This window comes from Brassica oleracea, chromosome C8, assembly GCF_000695525.1.
Source record: "Brassica oleracea var. oleracea cultivar TO1000 chromosome C8, BOL, whole genome shotgun sequence".
Lineage (NCBI taxonomy): Eukaryota > Viridiplantae > Streptophyta > Magnoliopsida > Brassicales > Brassicaceae > Brassica > Brassica oleracea.
In genome coordinates this window covers 24869175-24875267 of record NC_027755.1, presented here as the reverse complement: position 1 = coordinate 24875267, position 6093 = coordinate 24869175, and the positions used below count along the sequence as shown (strand labels likewise).

The following is a 6093-nucleotide window of genomic DNA, read 5'->3' as shown; positions in this document are numbered from 1 at the left end:
ATTTGTTTTATCGACCATAAAATGAATTTCATTTATATAATTCTAGTATTTATAAAACTATTACAATTATATATAAAATTAGCTGTTTTGTTTCGTTAACCACAGAGTGACAGAGATAAAAGATGATTTCAGTTTATATTAATTTAGTATTTTAACATTTATTCTATGACATGAAAATTTTGAATTATTTCACAAAATGTCTAGTTATGATTTTCTTTCTTGTACCTTCACTCTCCAGTCTTGTATATATTAATCGAGGGTCATTTAAAAAGTTGCAACCTTAAGTTTATACTAGTTAAAAATAGACTTTGTTTAATTGTCATTTAGGGGGGTTTATTGGAACCAGAATTTGGAAAGAGTTTAGTGATTTTAGAAGTTGACAGATTTTTAAAAGTTTAGTAGATTTCACAAATGTTTCCTAATTTCTATCAAATATTTTCTATTGATTTTTGTATTGATTTCTATAGATTATCATTGATTATTAAGAATTTGCACAATATAGTTTTTCAAAAAGTTTTTGCTTCTAAGGTACAAAAAAAGTTATAGAAATTTTTTAACAATGAATTTCGATGAGACACTATTATATTATCGTTTGGTGTGTTTACATAGACAATTGCGTTTTATGGTATTGGTTATTTGTGTTATGCATAGTTTGTTCTTAATTATGTTGTGAAAATAATCATTTTTTATCTTCATACTAGATGACATATTTTTAACAGTCTTGTTTTCATTGACATTTTTTTTGAGACACCACTCTTACAAACGAAAAATTATGCTAGAAAACACCAAATACGAAACTTACCGACAAAGAGATCTTCTGAAAATCACATGTCAGACAAGAAAAATATCATAAAGTGTGGGAATGTATTTATTAGTACACAGATTTCAGAAATCTTATGAGTAGGCATGTTATTTTCAAAGTCTAGCTTATGAGTAAAAATATAAAGAATTTAGTTCCCAATAACCATAGAACTTAATACAATAGCAAAATCAATAAAAACTAAACATTTTGAATAACAAAGGATTTGAATAAAATTTAAAAGTCTTTAAACCAATAACAATGGATTTTGGAAAGACTTTTAAAATCCATAAACCAATAACCATCAATTCTTAAAATTTTATAATTCTTTAAAAATTCTTAAACCAATAACCCCCACTTAATTATGATGACAATTTAGCTTACGTGGCAGTTTTAGAATCAATTGAAAAAATATTAGTCCAAATCTAATTATTAGGGAACATTATATTAACCCAAAATATAAGAATCGTGTATTATTTCCTTAAATAAAAGCTACAAAAATACCTAATATGATTAACATATATATGACAATTAATGACTATGAATAATAAAGATTTGATAACAATTTTTGCATCATTCTACATTTTTGTTTAATTTTATATTATTAAAAAAATTAAACAATCACATTAACCATATAATAAAAAAATTAGTTTTTTTCTTATATGTTATATTTTGAGTTATTTAAAATGACTTTAAATTACAAAAAAATAAAGAAACCGTATATGATATATTTTAAATTTTTTAAAACGAATTTAAATTACAGAAAATGAGGAAATATTATATTTTATATTTTTCGTATATGTTAGATTTTTTCTTATATGTTATATTTTGAGTTTTTTAAAACAAATTTAAATTACAAAATATAACTTTTCCTTAAGAATACGACTAAAAGCACTAAAATGACTTGTATCAGTTCGATGGTTGATCTGAAACCTTTCAAAACTATATGGAAGATAAGTGTCAAAATAATTCAACTGTGGAAACAATACATTCACTGTTTTCAAGAATGTGTTCGGTGGAAAAAAATAAAAATTTTGTGTTATAATTTGTTTAATGTCCAATCCGATCAACCCATAATATATTAATTATAGTTTAGGTTCACAATTTTTGATAAAAATTGATCTGGTCCATCGGAAAAAAATTATATAATAACAATAAAAAAACAGTATATATGCATAAATAAAATGATCAAATATATAAAAACATTATCAGTAATATATACAAATAAACTCGGCCTCTTGGCCATCTTGTTAGTAAGCGAATCCTAGAGAAGACGGAACAAATGGGCTTTTGACTTAAAATATCTTCAGATAAAACGCAGAGTTTAGGAGGCTGTTAAACCCCCGTGAAAATGTATTATTACTTAAACCCTACTGCACGTTTTCGTCTTCCTCTTGTTCAGACATAGTAGCCATGTACAAATCAAAGGCAGTCCTGTCTTCTCTTCGAAACGCTTACTCAAAGACTTCGAACCGTTCCTATCTAAGCCGAGTTCAGGTGGGTTTTTCTTCGTCCATCAATTCTCCGTGGCAATTCCGCTCCTTTTCCTCAAAACCAGAGTCTATGCTTCAGTTAGTCCTCGAAAGCGATTGGTCTAAAGAAGTAGTGGAAGGACTGAGAAAACCAGACACGCGTCTAACCCACGAGACTGCAATCTACGTTCTAAGGAAACTAGCTAAGCACCCAGAGAAAGCTTATTCCTTTCTCGACTGGGTCATCAGAGAATCAGATCTTACTCCAAGTTCTCCACTTTACAGCACGATGCTGAGGATGATACTAGTGCAGCAGAGACCCATGGAAAGGTTTCGGACGACTCTTACGGATATGAAACAAGGAGGGTTTTGTCTGGACGAGGAAACGTACAAGACTATCTATACTTTGCTTAACAGAGAGAGCTACAAAGACGCTAAGGCTTTAGCTTGGTTCTATAATGATAACGCAATGTATGTTGTTGCAGACAATGTTTCTGCTTCTGTTTCGAAACAGGATTGGGGTTGTGAAGTTGAGAGGCAGCTTCAGGGTATGAAACTCCCTTTGTCTGATCATAACTTCGTTATCCGAGTGTTGAACGGACTAAAGGAACATCCTCTGAAAGCTTTTTCATTTCTCCGTTGGGTCGGTGGTTGTTACAAACACAGTACCGTTACTTATAACGCAGCCTTGAGGGTTCTGGCAAGGCCTAGCTCGGTCGCAGAGTTTTGGAGTGTTGTCGATGAGATGAAGGAGGCAGGGCACGAGGTTGATTTCGACACTTACATAAAAGTATCAAGACAGTTTCAGAAGTCTAGAATGATGATTGAGGCGGTGAAGCTTTACGAGTTTATGACGGATGGTCCGTTCAAGCCATCCGTTGAAGATTGTAGTCTTTTCTTGAAGTCTTTATCAGCTGGTCCCAGTCCGGATTTGGATCTGGTGTATCGGGTTTCGAGGAAGTATGAATCAACTGGGAAGCCTCTCTCGAAGGCTGTTTATGATGGAATCCACAGGTACTTAACCAGTTTAGCTAGGTTTGACGAAGCGGGAGATACCATGAAGGCTATGAGAGATGCTGGTTATGAGCCGGATAACATCACTTACAGTCAACTCGTGTTTGGTCTTTGTAAAGCTAAGAGATTAGAAGAAGCGTGTGGTATCCTGGATCAGATGGAAGCGGATGGATTGTTTCCCGATGTAAAAACTTGGACTGTTCTGATCCAAGGGTACTTCAAGAACAATGAGGTTGATAAGGCTTTTGCGTGTTTCGAGAATATTATGGAGAAAGGTTGGTTATCGACTCTGGATTGCTTGATGTCATGGTAGGTATGTTTCTTAGCCAAAACAGGATCGAGGAGGCGTGCAAGTTCCTAAAGAAGAAGGTGAAAAATGCTAATGTGAAGCCTTAGAGAACTACTTACAAGGGTGTTATAGACAAGCTGCATGAAATCAACAAGGGTGAAGAGGCGTTAGATCTTGTACAGATGATGAAGAAGCAAAATTACCATGCTCGTGCAAAAAAGCCTTTTGATGGGACTGCTGTGAATGTTGCTAAGATGGAAGTGCGAAGGTCTGAGAATTATTCTCCTTCAATGTCTGATCTTATTGATGCTTTCTGGGGACTTCCTGGTTTGAAGCATCTTGTCCTCACCATTGTGAAACAGACTCGAAAAGACGTCTCGGTGATGTTTGAGGTAGATATTCAAACCTCTCCCCAGTGAAAGAAGATTCGTTAACAGTTTCTTCTAGATTTTATGTCCAATTCCTCTCTTCTTCCTGCTGCACTGGCCACAGGCTTTGTCTATGGGAATGAAGGATGTTGTGGATTGTTCATAAGCAGTTTGCATTTTTTCAAACAATTCTCTTTCTTGTTTATTTTTTTCATTCCCGAAATAAATTTACAAATTTCACTTTGAGAATGCAGTTACGAGAATTTCTTCACCTCACATGTATTATTTTCTTAATTCATCTATAATAGATGTGCTGAATACAAAGTTTTGCTCAAATCCTGGTTGATAATTAGGACCTAATATATTTAATTATAAGTATTAAATCCAGGACATATGGTAAGTACTTGAGAGCAAATGAGCAATTTTCTCTTTTCTTTCATCTCTATCCAGGATCACTGATATAAGTTTTTGATTGCTACTAAGCTATATGGATCATAGAGAACAATTTTTGAAAAGGATGATCTCTGTGTATTGTCTCTCTGATGTTTTATAGTTGGAGATTTTGTTTCTTGATATAGAATGGAAATTCACATAGATTATTGAGAAAAAAATTATATTTTTCTCAAATACAAAAGTGAATTTTAGAGGACAGGAAAAATTAAAAAAAAAACTATTATCCGAAGACTAAACTTCCCCACCTGTCTGGATTGGAAACGGGCCATGTGAGGTTTGTTGCTGATATATGATAAGATTACGTGTATCTTCCTCACACATGGGACTGTCTGTCTGATTAATAGCTGACAGAAGAAAGCTCACACAGAGACATCATTATACTAATATTCACTTTATTTATCAGACAAGAGTTTTGGTCTCTTTCCCAATATTTTCTGCGGTTGCATTAGCACATTGGGAAAAAGAAATACATTTTGTGAAAAAATGTTTTCTATATACACATTATGTGTGATCTTTTTATGTAAGCAAACACATTATCAATAATGTATTTGAAGCAATCCTGATCTTAATAATCGGCCACCACTCTATGTTTTCAGGTGGCCGGATCAAGTGAAAGTGTTTAACCTTTGATGGATTAGGATCTAGTTGTGGTGGCCACGATAATCAAAACATCTGATGCTACAAACAAAACTGGAAAAAAAAATCATATTTATTTTTAACATTATACTAAACAGACAATCGAGCACTTATGCACCATTTTTACGGCAAACTAACACGAGAGAATGAAGACTCCGGAAGAAGAAAATAAGCAAATGAAGATTCAGAAAATGATGCAAAAGAAGCAACTTTTGACATGGAAGCAGCTTATTTGATGATGACGGCATTTTCAGGTACGTATCTAATCTTGTATGTTATAGCGACCGTGATGCTGACGCTTCACCAGTTTATTCGCACCAAAGTTAGATGTGTGTCCACAGTCCACTTTGGCCTTACCATTTTCTTTTCCCCTAAGAAAAAAATTACATGAAAAAGATTAGATGAATAGCTTAGTGATTATGACTTTTGTCTGTTAATTAGATCACGATTTCGGGTAAAACGAATTCGTCAAGAAATGGTCCAATCAAACTTTATACACAACACTAAAAAAATAAATTGTTCTCTTAAAAAAAAAAAAATGCATTGCCATGAAGAAGATTGCATTCCTATTTGTTATTAAGAAACGATTCAAAGTGTAGAAAGATCATTAATTAGAAATCCAAACTTTAAAAATTAATAACAAGGACAAGATTGTTCTTCTTTTGTAGCCTTAGTTTACAGTAATGTTTGTGGTTTATTTTTTTTGTTCCCACAAATTGTTTGCAACTTGGCAATTCGCATTATTCTATTTTTGACCAAATCTTTGCGTAATTCTTTTCACGTATTGTATGCGTTATTCTTTTCACTTATTGTGTACTAACTAACATTATATTACGAACATGTGCAAGTTGGTCAACAACAATTCCTACGTTTTGGTCCGGCAAAATTTTATTCCGTAGATAGTACAACATCTAGTTCATTTGGGTTTTTTTTGCAAAAGTGACTCAAAACTTGGAGTCAAACAGAAAACTAACCTTTTCTTTTGACTCTTTTTTTTTTGAGATTTTAACCCCACACCTGCATTTTATCTACGAAAATGCCATTAACATTTTTTTTTTTTTT

At 32.9% G+C, this 6093-nt stretch overlaps 1 pseudogene; it reads left to right on the top strand.

The window, feature by feature from the left end:
* The first annotated feature begins 2212 nt into the window (after positions 1 to 2212).
* On the top strand, positions 2213 to 4021 carry LOC106311118 (annotated as a pseudogene).
* The last annotated feature ends 2072 nt before the right edge of the window (positions 4022 to 6093 follow it).